This window comes from Ambystoma mexicanum, chromosome 2p, assembly GCF_040938575.1.
Source record: "Ambystoma mexicanum isolate Mex_15411 chromosome 2p, UKY_AmexF1_1, whole genome shotgun sequence".
Lineage (NCBI taxonomy): Eukaryota > Metazoa > Chordata > Amphibia > Caudata > Ambystomatidae > Ambystoma > Ambystoma mexicanum.
In genome coordinates, this window is record NC_090923.1 from 1,195,019,352 (window position 1) to 1,195,037,059 (window position 17,708).

At 47.7% G+C, this 17,708-nt stretch overlaps 1 protein-coding gene across 2 annotated transcripts in view; it reads left to right on the top strand.

Annotated features, from left to right (window-relative positions):
* The window catches only part of AVPR2 (arginine vasopressin receptor 2), a 272,681-nt gene that overhangs the window by 206,925 nt on the left and 48,048 nt on the right, over window positions 1–17,708 (top strand). The window lies entirely within an intron of this gene.

A 17,708-nucleotide genomic window follows, 5' to 3' on the forward strand; every position in this document is an offset into this window, starting at 1 on the left:
ATGCCAAGTGCAATCCGAGAATGAAAAACCTATGATTAATAGAAAGAACAATTTTTTGGTGTAGGATGTATTTTCCTATGTCATAGCTAGCAATCAGCTCAGACCATGTTTCATCATTCAGAACTGAGCTACATAAAAAATGGTGCATGGAAATGTTGGTGTAGGATGGAGCCATATTACTCAGTTGTCAAATAATGTCCAATGTATTCATTCAAGTGGAAACTCAGGATGAACACCTTCAACACCAAACTCCAAAATCCAGGGGTCAAACACTTCCATTCCAATGCGGAATGTTTCTTCAGCTGCTGACGACATTAGGGTTCAGTTTCAAGGCTGTGACATTGAAATGTGCTGACAATAATTTTTTTATCTTGTAATCCTGTTCTAATTTGTTTAAAAAAAGATTGCAATAGGTTTTGGTAATCCGTGAAATTCAGAGCATAGAAGGATACATTTAGTCTTATCAGCATTTGGTGTATGTATATATCCACTGGTGGCAGTGCATAAATAAATGATGTAATATATACTTCCAACATTTGTAAAGCTATTTTTGCTTTGCCTCTGATTCACTGATGACACTCTGCTTTTAATAATGAATCCTGACTGAAGGATTATAATTCTCTCATCACATCATTATCAAGTTTAATATAGGTCTGTGTTATGCTATTTTCTTTTGATATATCGTCCTTATAGTTTGTTGTGTCCAGTTCTACTGTAAGACCACTTTTATGGGCCAGTTCCACCATAAGAGAATACTTTTGTAAAGACCTTTTGGAGCTTGCATTTCAGATCTTTAAATATTCCTAAATGTAGCTCACATCTTCGACCAATGGCTCTCTGAAACTATGACCCCCTCACACCAACCCGTCGCCCCTCCCGATGATCAACCCCACACCAAAAGTGCTATACCATTTCCCTTAAAGCTCTCAAAACCCTTGGGTATTGCCTGGAGCAAACATGCAGGACCAACTCTACCCCACAAACAAAACGGCCCTTGCAAGACTGAACAGGGCATGTTACTACAAAATCATGAAAGCAACAAAAAAAAACACAATGGAAACAGAGTCTCAATCTCCAAAAATCCATGCAGGGAACTTCACAAAATCCTAGAAGAATTCAACTCCCCTAATTGCCTAACCCCCAACTGCCACAACTTTCCAGCCACTTTCATAATGTTTCATAATGTTTCACTTGGAAGACATCATACAATCACCACAAAAGTAGGTCGGATCCAACCATCTACCTCCAGTCCCATATCAACCCCCAAACTTTTCCATGCCCTCCCGACCAATTTTCTATTCATTCACACCGCTTTCCCAGGCTGATTTCTGTCACCTACTAGCACTTAGCCGACCCTCATGCTCGCTTGGAAATCCTTGCCCACCTCCACTCCTAAATAAGATCCTTACCTCCACCTATGCTGGCAGCATAGGCCCGCTCCATCATAAAGAACCTCCTCTCATCTGGCACCTTTACAGAGGCATTCAAAACCTCTCAAGTCATCAAAAATCCCAGCCTCGACCCACTATCACCATCGAGCTACCACCCAATCTCCAACACCTGCTTCATTGCTAAACGAATTGACCACATGGCATATAAGCAAACTGGCCTCTTAACAGAAGCCAAAAGACTCCTCGACCCAGCCCAATCAGGGTTCCGACTCCTATGTGGAATCTTCGCTGGTCTCTATCTGGGACAACCTAAAAAGATCTGACATTTCAAAAGGGTGTGCTGCACTCATCCTCCTCGTTCTATCTGTGGTCTTTGATACCATTGGCCACACAATACTCAGGAACGGGCTCCTCACCCTAGGCATCAAAGGCTCTGCCCTTAATTGGATCACCTCTTTTATTTCCAAATGCTCGCAAATAACTCTCCTCCCTCCTTTGTCCTCTGCCCCTCGCCCTGTCACTAAAGGGGTGCCACAAGGATCCTCCCTTTCACCCCTCCTCTTCAACCTGTACCTAAACCCACTGCCAGCTCTCATTCCCTCACACGACCTTACCTGTGACTATTACGCAGACGGCACCCAGATCATTATCAAAATCCCCAACACTCCAGCCTCCCCACTTTCCGACCTCACCTCTTGCCCATTGCCTCTCCGAAATCGACCTATGGGTGACGATCAACCACCTAATCCTCAACCCGGCCAAATCAGAAACCATAGTATATGGCAAATCTGCTCTGATGCCCCAACCTTTACCGTGGCCTATTGCCGTGGTAGGTCCAACCTCCATTATAAATCTTGGCTGCACCATGGGCGCAAACCTATCTCTCTCCAAACACATCAACTCTGTATCCAAAACCTGCCACTTCCACTTACGCATGCAAAAACAAGTCTTTCCCTACCTCTATTTTCCCCAAAGAGTCCCCACAATATTGCCCATCATCATCTTCCGCCTTGACTATGCCAACTCCCTCTAGCTCGGTGTCCCGAAATGCCAGCTCAGGAAACTTAAATAATTCCTTGCCCTCTCGCCCAGAGAGCACATCACCATAGCTCTCAGAATATTGCACTGGCTTCCTGTTAGCCTTGGAGCAACCTTCAAAGTCATGTGCAGCACACAGAGCCCTTCTTAATACAGCACCTGAGTTCCTTCAGAGCGCAATCATCCACTACCAACCCCATAGAAACCTCTGATCTGGCGCAGCTCTCCTTCTCGCTATTCCCCCTTACCACTCCTCCAGAGTTGGGTGCTCACTTTCTCTATCCTAGCTCCCACCATCTGGAACACTCTTCCTCTGTACATCCGCCACACCAAAAACTATCTTTTCTTTCAAAAAAGTCCTCAACCTCTTGCGGGGATGGCGGGTTGGGGTGGGCGGCCAGAATGCATGGGAGGGGCTGTGGCTGGCAGGAAGCTGGCGGGGCCAAGTGGAACCGGTTCCACAATAGGAGGGGCAGCAGGTTTCACGGGCTGGGGCATCTTTTATAAAGCTTTCCAGACGGACAAAGCCTGAGGCGTCTTTGTTGGTCGGCAAAGCTTAATAAAAGATGGCTTGAATTGTGCACTTATCAAGCCATCTTTTATAAACCTCGAAATATGTCGAGGAGTCCCCAGGTTCGCCGAGGGTTAAAGATGCCTCAGCGATCTGGGGAAACAAAGGCACAGTAACTTCCTCTGGTGACCCCTCACCAGATGAAGTTACAGTGGCTGACAGAAGTGCCAGGTAGCTACAGCGACGCTGTGGCTGGCTGGCACTTCTGTCAGCTTGCCTGACCTAATGGCTGGGCACATCTCCCGTCGCGGTGCATTCCGCCAATGATGAGGTGGGATTGAGACGGGTCCCGGCAGGCCCCGGCCTACTTAAAGCACTGAGTAAAACAGCTGAGGCAGTAAAGGCTACTACAATACCGTTGGCATGTCATAGCGTTGCACGGACAAGCAGCATTTCCCATGATGCATTCTTCTCCTCATTGAGATAAGATCGTTCCCTTTCAGTGGCATGGGCGCTTCCCCCACTGGAATGTGACATCATAAGCCCTTTGAAACCCTGCATCTGGATTCTATCAACTCCCACTTGGTTCCGCCAACGATAAAACTGGGATAGAGCTTGAGAGCTTAATATGCCAAGCAACTGGAGACACGTGGGTGCACATGCAAGTCCCAATCATGCAGGGCTTGCAGAAGCTCCCTGATGTTGTTTTTGCACAGTGCCTGCCAGGCAGAGCTTGAAGTTTCTGCCCTCGCGAAAACCACGCATCGTCGTGAAGACGAAGGTGGGCGCCGCGGTATAATGGCCATTTCAGAAGCTGTGTGTTGCAAGGCTTTTTTTTCTGTCCTCCATTGAGAAGACCCTGCCACTCCCCACATGCCAGCAATGTGCACTGCTTCAGCACGCATGCGCAGTCGCCATTCAAGGCAGGGCACATGGCAGGGGCATTTTGTTCCTGAGCCCTGCAAGGCCCATCTGGCGAGCAGGCTGAGCTGAGGGAGTTCACGGCCACATATGAGTAGGGGTGCTCCGGCACCCAGTGGTGTTACTTGGTCTGGAAAAAATCCGGGGCTACGCTAATGTCAGGACTAGGGTGACCAGATGTCCCGGTTTTGCCGGGACTGTTCGATATTTGGTGCTCTGTCCCCTTTTCTCAGGATTATTTTCCCATTTTTACTGCAGTGGTCCAGGTTTTTCTTAGTAGGTCTTCATAGTTGGCAGGCAGGAATGCACAATCTCGCACAGAAGAAATACTGCATTTTACAACTTAAGATAGTGTTAATTTGTGATAAATTAATTATAATATGTGTTCCTTTGAATAGTAACTCTTAAACCCCCTCTCCAAACACTACTGAACTGTAGTGCCTTAATAGCCTCTTTAAAGAGTTAGTTCTACTTTTATGTTAGTTCCTGTGACCCGGTTTTTTACTTTTTTAATCTGGTCACCCTAGTCGTGACTGTCGGGACTTGGGTCTAGCTGGCCTTTTGTTTTTATCCTGTGCTACAACCAAAAGACCAGGGGCTATAGCTCCTTAATCCCCCCCTGCCTAGCAAAGCCGCTGTCTGCACCTCCCACACAGCTCGTGGTCCTGCGGCATGAGTCCCTGGCGCTCCAGTGCCATTGTACAGGAATGAGGGAGCTACCCTGCTTCCTTGCTTCTAGCTACATGATGCTTGAGAGCCAGAGTGCCGGAAGTAGTTGAGGAGGAGATGTGGAGTCCAGAGATGGTGAGAAATATTTTTGTATGTGTGGTTGCAAGGGCATGTATGTGTGTTTGTGTGTGTGCATAGGGGGGGGTTGTTTTTCTGCATCAGTGCACATGTGAATGAGAGTGCTGTGTGAATGTTGCTGTTGTGTATGGTGTGAATGCAGTGCAAGTGTTCTGTATAGGCGTGTGTGTGAAGGAGAGTGACGCTAAAAGTCCATGTGACTGCGTGTGCGAAGGGGTATGCATGCATGCATGTGTGTTGGCCCCAGGAGCAAGGCTGGGGGTCGTAGGGGCAGCCAGCATGGACATTTCTTTACAGTGGCATGGCATGTTTAACCGGAATTATATACTATGGGGCAGCGTGCCTTGGAAGCAAGACGACACGGAGCAACACAGGTTCGATCCCCAGGTCCGTGCTTAGAAACCTCTGGGTATGAAGCGCATTATAAATCACCTATCATCATAGGCAAAGCCACTTTGATGAGTGTTCCTAAGTGCAGGTGGGGCTGGCGAGGAGAGACTACATTGAGACCCCCCACTCCATGGTCCTGCAGATCTATGGGAAAGCCCTGCCTGCAGCTCTCCCGGGCCGACTGTGCTCCACAGTCCTCTGCATTCCCTTACCAGCCTACATCATAGCACGATGCCAGCGGCGGGAGTTCCCTCTTGATGCGTCAGTCCAGTACGTCTCTCGGCCTCCTACCTTGCTAGTCGTTTTCTCTTTCTTCGGCATCTCTCATGCTGAATTCCTCTTAACGGCCCAATCTCTCACTTTTTCCTCAACCTAATTAGTTTCCTCAAAGCTCTAGACCGCTCATCCTGTGGTACTTCAAACAATGAACCCCTTTGCATGAGGCTTTACCGCCCAGTAACAGTGTTGGGGGCCACATTGGGGCCCTTACTCAGGCCTTTAGCTTCATCTCCTGGCCGTTACCAAGCAGTAAAAACGTCCTCCACAAATTGTCTTGTTTAAATAAAGCCAATTAACGGCGAAAACTATGAAATAATGTACGAGAGCGACACAAATATTTTAGATGCGATAAACCGCTAGATTTTGTTGCATCTTTCACTTGAATTACAAAAAATAAAAAATATTATGGAACTGTTATACAACAACATAAAATGATATATATGGGAGACCATGAAGGAAAATGCAAATGGCCGCCATCTAGAATTTTCAGGAGATAAATATCATCATAGCAGTTACATCTAGACTGAAATCTGTTTTAACCATAGCAGACAAAAAATGAAAATCCATCCAGGCGCAAACCCCCCATTTGCCCTCACCCAGCCCCCATCTCACGAACTAGTTAACACTTGCGTTGCTCCACACTCCTGATCCCACTTCCTCACCCCCGGCAATTCCAGCTCTAGGGTCACACTTTTACCCCAACCTCACCAAAAGTGATAGGACTTTTCTATCTTCAATTCACTCTCCTTTAGAGATATAATAGGCAGGAATATCATTGTTCCTTGAAGTTCCCACAAACTTAGTGCATCGCTCGCAGTACCTAATGTGAACGCGTTCCGGGATTCCCAGGGTTCCGCCAAAACGTATGTCATCTTTCTCTATGCTTGTCCTTCCTCCATTTCAGAGGTTTTCCGGATCCCCCAGGAGGTTCCAGGGATTTATGTTGTCTTATTGTCATTTCCCCCTGCTCAGTTTGAGCTTATTCCTGTGCATATGAAAGGTGCCTCTCCCCCTATGGCCATAGAAAGGGGAGGCCCCACAGGGAGGATCATGGGTAAGCGGAAAGCCATCATTCAATCACGTGCACTGCATTGCATGTACCAACCTGGCCCAGAGGGCCCCATGGTGTCAAATGGCAAGCAATGAGTGCACACATGTTCAGTACAGGATAATAGAAGCACTGGTGAATGTATTCTATAGGGCCCATTGCAAACCCTACACGTGCCCTGGGGGTGTGGGGGCTATAGCTCTGGGTCCTTTGGCTGAAGCCCCAGATAGAAGCTCAGGGGCTTCAGCCAAAAGGGTAGCTGGGCCCGAGTCCTGACATTCCCCAAATTAGATGGCCCCAGATCTTTTCCCAGGCCTAGTAACATCCCTGCACATACCACAAAGCCTGGTACTTTGGACAGGATGCATATAGTGACCGAGATACTCACAACATCACCAGCCTGTATGCCACCACACACAAGTGCGTCACTGCAGCAAGATAGAACTTCCAAAATCCTACCCTCCAGTTCAGTGATATTGCAGAAGTCAAACCCTATATAGTTGTGTGAAAGGAAAGAAAAAAGGGGATGGGAACACACCAACCCACACTATATGCAATTAAACATTGTCCAGGGGCACAGTGTAAAAACACAAGTGCAGCGTGGTATAACTTACCGTAGCAGAACACAAGTTGGAAACCAGCAACATTGGGCAGGTGTCATTGCACAGACCCTGCAAGGGAACGGAATACACCCAATTAGGTCAAAATTCGATACGGAGCCTGGCAATCAGTCAAATGAATGACCTTCCTCTGTGTTCCTGAAATTTAATTCATTATAATAATCTGTAATGTCATGGACATGAGGAACTAGAGAGGTGACCACCTGCTCTCACCTTCTGGTTAATCAATACTTATCCAACAAACAGGACAGCTGGGAGCTTGACCCGTAAAACCAAGTCACTGGGATGATTTCTCTATACACTCAGGGCAAGAACCAAGGGGTATCTACTCCATAAGCACCCTTAACCCGTGGGGCTCCATCCAGACTGTAAAGAAAATCCTTTGTGGTACAGAACCGTAAAGCGCTGTCAAGTGCAGCCATTGCACTGAAAAACCACCAGGGAACATTTTTCAAACGATGGAAAGGGAAACTGCAACCGAAGTCTGATCCATGAGATATACAAATATTACCATTTCCTTAACTAATTAGGATGGAAGTTTTAATGCCGAACTCAGTTCTTGAAATAATGGTATGCAGCTTTAGTTTGCAAAATGAACCCAGCGGAAAGCTCCCAACTAAGGACCAACCAACCATTCGGTTGCAAGTTAAGCTGCTAGCTGGGTGGATAGTTGCAGGAGCGCATTCGCCTCGGAAACAGGGCAATGCCGTGAATCGTGGGTTCGATGCTCCTGTCAGGCTGATGGAGCCCACCATCCTCACCCGGTCGATAAATTGAGTAGCGAGAGTGGCTAATAATACTAACACTGATCAGGGGCGTTGCTAGGGGGGGGCTAAGGGGGCTATAGCCCCTGATCTTTTGGTTGTAGCCCCGGATAGAATCTCAGGAGCTACAGCCAAAAGACTGGCTAGCCCCCAGTCCCAAAAGGTCCGACATCAGCTTAGCCCCGGGTCTTTTCCAGACCTAGCAACTCCCCTGACACTGATTATTACAGAGCTTAGAAACTGGAAGAATCCAATAGCAAGGGCCGTATAAATCACCAAGATATCAATATTAAGGGCGAAAGAAATCATTCTTGGAGAAAGACGGGAAGCACCTCTGGCAGCCCAGTAGCGGAGCAGAAAAGCAATCCACTTTCCAGTGGCAACGTAAGAGAAAATACCTTTATTTTAGGAAGATAAGAACGGGGACCCAAAATATATGATATGATATGGCATTTTTAACGCGCTCATACAGTGTTTCAAGGCGCAACGAGGCAAGGGAGGGGAAACAGAGGGAAGACAAGAGACAGTGATCCTACTAGGCCAGGTGACATTGAGATTGCGCAAGTCCAATTAGCCCTCCGAAGACCTGAAAACAAAACTCTGTCAACAGTCTTAATGCTCCCAAAACCGTGGAAGGAACATGAAACACGCAGACCCAAGAAAACCCAAACCGTACCACCAATATGCACGTCCCGATGTAACGTATCCCTCCGAACACAGCATCGTGCGTATTAGAGTTTTTGCCCCTTGTGAAGTCTCAGTCATCTGAAGGCTGCTTTCCCTTCCAATTGCAATTGTTCAACATGAAAAGGGGGAGAAAGGAGAATCTCATGTCTTGTGATTTGAGAAGCCGTGGAAAATAGGCCCAGGTTCCTCTGACTGAGCTTACTCTGCAGAGACCCGCCCCCAACCCTCTGAACCTCCAATAAATAAACATGGACCATAGGGGCATGGGGTGGGGCTCTGTCTGCATGTGCTATTGGTGCAAAGGAAGAGGGTGGCATTCAGGCTTTTATTCTTGCATGCACGGAAGTGTGCCAGCATACACCTTCCTGCCACCAGTATGTCACTGACGCACTCTGTGGAGCAGTCTGGGACACTTTGTCAGCACCTGCTCCTGCGGTGTGTCTTAAGGTGGCACCACATGTGGCATTTTGAACCTTCTTGACTGCCACAATGCTTGAGAAATGGTGCCCCGCTGCAGCAGAGCGTCTTACCCATGCCTACACCCCTCCTCAGCCGCTTCAGCGGGTTTACAGGGGGAGGAGCAGAATATCTTTCAATGGTTGAAAAAATTGTCCATTCACCACAGCAGAGTGTCTTCTGTTATGTTAGAGGATATTTATACTGCACACTATCACCACCTGAGTGGTCCCATGGTGCTTTGGTAGATCTGAAAAGCAAGAGGGTGAGTTAAGTTAGTGGGACTGAGTGGAAAGAAACACAAGAGAGCTGTGATGTGCTGTTGGCAGCTTCAGTTCGGTTTACATTGTTCGCTGAGCGTAGGTGTTAATTTTTTTTGTTCGGTAGTTGTCATGTACTGTTGTGCGAGACTATGGGCCTCATTACACGTTAGGCGGTAAGGGTTTACCGGTAACGGTAAGGGCACCGGTACCGGTAAACCCTTACCGCCTTACTACGAGTTCCCTTTGCGGGACCTGACCTTAACGGCTGGTTTTACCAGCCGTTAAAGTAGGGTGCCGCAAAGGGACCTTGGAGCTAATTATGGTACTGCAATTTGCGGTACCGTAATTAGCGCCTTCCCCATTCCCATTATGCCCTATGGGGGTAAAAATGGGAATGGGGAAGTGCCTTGGTGAATGAGGAATTACCGCCCCTGCTCACCTTGGAATAGGACGGTACTTCCGCCATCCACCAAGGCGGACACGGTAAAATACCGGCAGCAAATAGCGCCATGGTTACCGCCTACCGTGTAATGAGGCCCTATGTGTGGTTTGTTTTGTTGTTGCAGTGTAGTGAAGTGCGTGCGGTGTGTTGTGTTGTATAGGGATGGTTGTGTTTTGTTTAGAGTTTGAGAGGTGGAAGGAGGGGGAAGAGTGTTTTTAGTGGGCTTGGTTAGTGGTGATGCTTTGTTGTACCCCCTCAGGTTTGGCCACTTGTGGCACATATCCCTGCCATTGTCGTGCATTGAGGTGTGCTAGGGGGCCCTTCCTCTTATATTCTATGCAGAGTTGTGGTTTGTTAGTAGGGCTATTTAGTGGTGATACCTCCTCCACCCTCCGGTGATGCTAGAGAGCAGCTCGAGGTGGACCCAGCAGAGCTGGTGGAGCACCGAGAGTTGGGAGCACAGTGCTGGATGGAAGGGAGGATGTCTACATTCCTGGATAGAGGGAAAATGCCTACATTTCAAACAGCAGCAAATGCAAAACGCCTATTCCTGGATAGGGGAAAAAAGTCTAAATTTAAAACACATTAGTGAATGCAAAATACCTAGAATCGAGATTCCCGGATAGAGGGTAAATGCCAACATTTTAGACACAAAAGCAGATGCAGATCATCTAGATTCTAGATTCCTTGATAGAGGGAAAATGCCAACATTTTAGACACAACAGCAGATGCAGATCATCCAGATTCTAGATTCCTGGATAGAGGGAAAATGCCTAATTTTCAGACACGACAGCAAGTGCTAAACACCTGGATTCAGGATTCCTGGATAGAGGGAAATAAACACCGGAAGACCCTTTAAGACGGGGTAGCAATACTTAGAGCTGAATGGGAATGCAGAATTTACTCAAACATCAATAATAAAAACCGACTCAGGAAGTTGGCAAAACTTTTTTCTGGTTTATTTGCAATTATCTAAAACAGGGAGTTTACAACAGACATCATCCGACATTCGCTCGAGCTCTCAATGCATTTCAGAAAAAAACATACATTTTATGGTCAAAGCTCGTCATCAATGATATCACACTACGTGGCAAACTACAAAAGCCTACTTGGGGATGTGATAGGCTCTCAGGGAACATCTAAGTATACGTTCAATAATAACGGTGGGAGTGATTGGATGTCTAATATCAGGTGGACAACTAAGCCCTCCATTAGTGCACGTCATCTTCATTGTCATAAAATACACGATTCATTGGTTACACAAACTATAGGGCTCTCTTAGTATGTGGCCCTCTACAATTGGTTGGCACCCTTGTACCCTTCTGGAATATTCCACACACTAGCAGCACGCAGGCTACGACTCAAGGTGCATGGACGGTCGGCATGGTCATGCCTCCCCACCCAAACAGCCCAACATCTGTCCTCGCTCATGCCGTTTGCCATTCAATTAAGGCTTTGAACTTGGCCTTGCAGAGGCTCTCTGCACCTGAGAACTAAAGGGAGTGAAGACATGGCCTTATCTTCTGGTTTCGGTGAAGCTCGACCCAATGTCTATTTTCATCAGACCATGCGACTGGAGACCACGTTTGCGAGCTCTGTGCTGCATTTAATATTATTAAATGATGAACTTTTGGCACCTTCAGTGTTTTTCCATTTCACCTCAAACAGAAGTTTGTTTCTTTCTCACATTCATGTAACTACTTGATAGACAACCAGGCTCACGGTGGCCTCGACGCGTGTTGCTGGGCCAGCCAAGCCTTTCTTGAATTTCTCCTTCACCATAGCCAGGAGGGAGGGCAGTGCTTTATCAAGAGGTAGGAGGCAAGCACAGGTGGGAACAGAGAATTCAGCCATAGGAAGGAGTCAAACCGCAGGTGGACATAGCGCCTACCTAGAGGACCGGAGCAAGCAGCAAGTAAGGAATGCTAACAACCTGCAGGGATTGGGCAGAAATTCCCACTCAACCCCTGAAACTGCTGAGACCCGGAACACCTTTCCAAGGTGTAGGCCCTGCAGCAAACCCACCCCCCACTAAGCTTCCATCTTCATCGTGGGGTGAGTGGCTGCAGTGCTACATAGTGTTTCTAGAAGCATTTGTTCATTGCTTTTCGTTCTACTTTCCTTGAGTTCTCCCTTTCCATTCTTTTTTTAAAAAAATCATTTGTAGTGCACTCCAAGCACTCCCATCCTCCTCCCCCACCCTCTGCCCCTTCCTTGCTTCCCTACCACCACTCCCTCCCACCCACCAACCAATGATTGGGCCCTGAGACCTTGCCCTGGGGCCCCGAACACCTTTGCACGGTGTAGGCCCTGCAGTGACTCTGCAGTGACTGCTCCCCCCCACTCACCTTCCATCTTTATCGTGGTTGCAGCGCTGCATAGCGCTTTGAGAAGCATTTTTTCTGTGCTTTTCATTTTAACTTTCCTTGCGTTCTCCCTTTCTGTTCTTTTTTTAATATTCTTTAATAATTTGTAGTGCGCTCCAAGCATCCTATTCTCCTCCCCCACCCTCTGCCACTTCCTTGCTTCCATCCTCCACCCTGCATCAGCCCAAGCCCTCTAGATCCCTCTGCCAAGCCCTCCCCCAGCCCGCCACGACCCCTGATTGGGCCTGGTACCCTTCTTTAGTCCGGCTAAGGGCCCGGAGGCAAAGGGCAGCTCCTGCAGAAGCAGCTCCGGATCATGTTTGCCAGTGGAGCCTGCAGCACAGCCGTCAACCAGCAGCGACTGATAAGATAATCGGGGACCGACGGAGGAAAAAGCCATCACTGATGATTGCACCCCACATCTGAACCACAGATCTCGCTTCTCCTATGATTTCCACCATAGGGATCTGAACCACAGATCTCGCTTCTTCTATTATTTGCACTGCACAGATCTGAATAATGGATCTCACTTCTTGTAGGATTTGCATCCCACAGGTCTGAACCACAGATCTCGCTTCTCCTGTGATGTGCACCCTACAGATCTGAACTATAGATCTCGCTTCTTCTATGATATGCACCCCAGAGATGTGAATCACGGATCTCGCTTCTCCTATGATTTGCACTGCACAGATCTGAACCATGGATCTCGCTTCTTGTATGATTTGCAGCCCGCATATGTGAATGACTGATCTCTGCATGCATGCGGAAACCCTCAGGATCAGCATCCGCCCCAGTGGCCTCCGCATCCCTGTGGTGTATCCTGGTTTTCTCTATGTTGGCAGAGAGGCGGTAAGGTGGAGAGAAAAGAAAGGAAAATGCTGCTCGATTAATTGCTACTGCCCGGGCGATCCAAGACCATCTCACAACACCCGGAAAAAACTGGCCTCACAAATGTTTTTTCGGGGTGGGGGTGTTGCATGCTCTGGGGTTGGGTAGTATCTTACAACGGAAGATTGCGCAGTGATGACGATTTCACTGTCCGCAGATTGGTCCGGATTGCTCATTCATCAAGGGTCAATATGCCTTTGGTGTATCCACCTGCATGGGACACGCACCAATGGTGGACACTGCACTCAGGAGAATTGGAGGATTTGTGAAACAAGTACTGGAAGCCTTTTATTTCACTGTTCTCCTGCTCCTACCTCCAAAAGTATTCATCTGTACGTGATTGGCTGAAGGAGACAGGAAATGCTAGTTCATACCCTGCTCGTTTCCACAAGGTTTCTTACTTTCCCGCTTTCTAGATCAGCATTTCCCTGACCCACACCTACCATTACCTACTTGTACAATCACATTCCTTATACAGCAACCCGGTTGTATCTTCCCGACTAGTTAGCTCCATGTGGCTCTAGCCTATTCCCCCTGCTTCTTTCCGCCCCCGTATTGTGCCCCATTTTCCTTTCTTCTTCTCCCTCAACAGACTTCTCACCCTGGACGGAGGTGCAATACATTATTTTCTCAGACCAGGTACCAGCACTCTAAGACCCCTGCAATGGTGATTGGCCCAGTATAACATCTTCATTACACAACCTTTTTAATTTTTTATTGTGATATTGTTGTCTTTTTTATGCTTTGTTAAAGGTTACTTTGTTAACCCAATAACAATCAAAACATTTTTTTAAACTACACAAAATTGCAAAACTGTGATTTTCTGTGGTGTTCGTAAATTGCTCAGAAATCAGTTTTGAGATTTTGCCAGGTACATCTGCCCCTAAACCCCCGGCACTGTGACCACAACCTTCCTGAAATGGAAAACATAGTCCACAAAGTAACTGAGAAGAGACATTAGCTAGGATAAGGCACTTTAGAATGGCCACTGTCAATAAAGTAGATCACTTGAGTGCCTCCTCCTGGATGTATGAGCGGCGCAGGTGTGTTCTGAGGTGACCCATCCACCCTAGTGACGAGAAATGACTTTCCCAAACAGGGAATCCCAGATTTCTGGACTCCTGTGGCTGCTGATTCCTCTTCCCTCCAGACTTCATGAATCTTTTGAGGAGCTGCCCAATGGTGTTTGAGCCAACAGGCGCTCCAGTGGCCACTCAGAGTGAAGTCTCCAAATCCTGGCTCACACCCACGCGCCAACAGCATTCATCAGCAAGCATTGGCACCTGTCCTGAGCAGCCTGCTCCATACCGGCAATTCACTGTTAATAATTACATGGTGGATTTCCAGGTAATTGGTTATTATTCCCTTGGCTGTCATTCCAGCCTAAACTAGATGAGTTGTATTGCATCCAGCCATTATGTTGCATTCTGCGCTGCTCGACCCGGTACCAGGCTTTCAAAGGGAACTCTGTGTTCCAGGTTCAACAATGTACTGGTATTAGCACCCGAAGTAGGGGAGCCAACCCATCAGGATATTCAGATCGGGGGGGGGGCAGAATCCCACGATCTCAGCCCGCGCTCTGAGCAGCCTTATGGCTGCTTCCCCTGCCCCGCCATCTTCCTCCACACTTCCCTTCCTTCCGCTCAGGTCTCCAGTCCATTCCCACCCCCCAGCCTCATTACCTGATTCATTGGGCGGCAGCATCCCTGCCGCCGCCGCTGCTGCCGCTCCATGTCCCTGCTGGCCGCCATGGAAATGGAGAAAGAGCTCTGCACGGACCCCACCTTCCAGCTCCACGGCGGTCATCTTGTGTAGGTATTGTATCATTCAAACAAAATACATGCTTGAGATTTAAAACCTGGTTTGCTAACATCCAATCTGGGGGGCTGGCTCAGGTGGTAATGTCACCAGGGGCCATCGTTAAGGCCCTCACTGCGCTTGGGCCTATAACTTGGGCCCACAGGCCATTACCACCCAATCCACCCCCAGGACCCAGAGTTATTGCTTGATTATAACATTGGAATGTTATCTGTTCCATTGTCAGCATTGGGGCTGGTGCGGGCCTTAACCTCCAAAATTAGCCCTGCTGCTGCCTCACAGCCAATGTTTCCTTACCTACCGTGTTGTGCATGTTGTGTCTGTTGCGCTCAACCTCCTTCCCTCACTGGGATCCATCCTTTGCCCTTGCACTTCCTGCTCTCTGCTGCACAATCCCACACTCTGTGCGTGTCCCTGCTGGCTGTCGGCTGTGCGGCTTCCCCGCCTCAGGACCCATTGCTTCAGCCGCGCTTGTGCACTTGTCCCTCTTCTCTGGCTGTGCCCCCGTCCCATCATGTCCACTCCACTCCCAATCCACTGTGGCATTATATAAATGCCAGTTTGATGTGGGTAAATCCTGCTCGCTTTTTCCATACATTTTTGCTGGATTTTCCCTTGTTGGAGCAATTTGCCAATATAATAATGGAGTTATAGGCCACCTTGGCTGGGCGGGAACGCATGTTTTCAGCCCTTCATCCTTTGACTCCGGCCCTTGACTCTGGAGTGAACCAATACCACACGTTACAGCCCACCAAGGTGGGCTGCAAACCCCTCTCTATCAGAGCTGTTTGATCTCCTTGTGACAAATCAACTTATGGCGCACCAGTGATGAATATTGGGTTCTTAACCATCAATCAGCCCCACAGCTCTAGTACACCAGAAGGCTTTCTAACAAATTGGAAACACAAGCAAATTATAAACCTCCTTGTCCAATTTTGGTAACGTGGACAGAAGAGCAGGCTTATCTCTGCAAGGTCATGGATCGTTGGTTAGTTGCAACGAATTACAATACATTTACCCAATGATAAAAGGGACTGTCCAGTCAAGGTTGTATAACAAGATCTACTTTATTATTATCACAACAGACAGTTCTAGCACACTACAAAATACAACCCACACTGTAAAGGAACACAGAGGACAGTTTCAAGAAGGAAAAGGGATGCACTCTGGATGCTGACAGGAGGGTGGTCAGTATGGTAAACAATCGCAATAGTTCAAGGATACTTGGCTTCAGCACAAAGGGAGCAATGGGTCTTACAATGTCTCTAGGGGGCTTCAGGGAAGGACCAGGGGGACAGAACCACAATGTACCTTGTGCTGTAGGTGTTCTTTGTGCTCGACAGGATCGAGTCGGCTGCAGGGCACTTTGCAGGCTTCTGTGACAGAGTTCAAAACAAAAGTCAGCTGCGGGCATCAGGCGGCAAGACGGTTCGGCAAGTGAAGCTGGACAAACGGCTGCAGGCTCGCCTACACAGTGGCTCAGGGTCAGGAACCATTGTCTCAGTGCTGATCGGTGGTTCTGAAGCACTGCTCGAAACGTCTGGGATGTTTTTAAGCGACGGCAACCTAACAGTCAGCGTTGCTGTCGATTGCAGTTTGAGGGACTCGACTTGATCGAAAATGTCCTTTAAGGTGGACGTCGGTAGATGCCTATCGATGCATTTCTCCTACCCTCTTCACTGGGCTTGTATTGTCCCTTAAGGTGGAAGGGTCAGAGCTGGCGAAGTGTACCTTAAGAGGCGAAGGAGGTATAGAGTTCAGGCTGTGCATTGCTGGCCTTTATGCTTGTGATCACTGTTGGTTTAGTGGTAGTGTGGGGCAAAGTAGGTGTTTCTGCAACTACACATCCCTGTACTCCTCCAGTGCACCAGTCATTTTGTCAACGGATCAATGCTCTGAGGTGCAGGGAGCACACTATCCGGTACACAGGTGTATGCAATATATGGATGCACATGTGCAGCAGACTTCCCTCTTTCAAAATAGTTATTGTTTTGGAAATAATGTTTTTTGTCCAGAAACCAGGACTGAAGGATGGGGGAGAGAGCAGAGAGGACATCAGTGTAATCAGAAGGCCTGAGATCCTGCATGCCTCATGAATAAAGATCTTTTCCGATGAGGAAATTGACCTGCTCCACCTTTTGGAAAAGAGGTGTCTGACATATTTCCCAGGAAGAGGTGATCACATCAGTACTTCAGAGACTGTGTCTATCCCTCCTGGATATAGTAGACAGCATTCCAAGGCTCTAGGTGCCTGTTGCAGCTAAGGCCTGACATTTTATACAACAGCTATACTGCTGAGATGGTTAGTTGAGTGATTTTGGCAGTTGTGAAAAAGGAGGTTCTTTAACATCTTTTGCTTACTCCCTGAATAATGTGCAGGGGATACCAACATTTAAATGTACCTAGGGTTTGAGAAAATGAATCTTGTGGCACTACCTTTGACCCAGGTGCTGTCAATGGACGTAACCTCACATGGTAACATCATAGGAAGTGTCATCACAGGCACGTGCATGTGGGCAATGCACTGGCTGGGCCTTGTTATCCTAATGACAATCGACATGCCACCAAAGCTAACAAGTGATTGACAGAAGGTTGGAAATTAATTATAACCACTGGGATTGCTCTGGGAAACTTGCATAACACACATTGGTGAAAGGACAAAGACTGGTGTGTTACTGTCTGGTCCCTTATGTAATGGGACAGACAAACTAGAAAATGATGGCATGGAAGGCTGCTTGGAGAATGATAGTGCTTGCGATTACTTAACACCCTTGCATTCATCACCTTTGTAGTGTAAAGGTGATTGACGCTATACAAAATACAGTTCGATTGCTTTGTATTATTTGTTTTATTTTACTCCACTTTCCCTTTCAGAATTGCATTTCTCATATATCAACCCATATTTTTCACCGACCCACAAGAAGGTAATCCCACAGAATAGATTATTTGAATATCATTTGTAAGGCTCCTCGGTTGGTTGATGCACCCGCTGCAGCAATCTGTGTGCATGGTGCAGGTC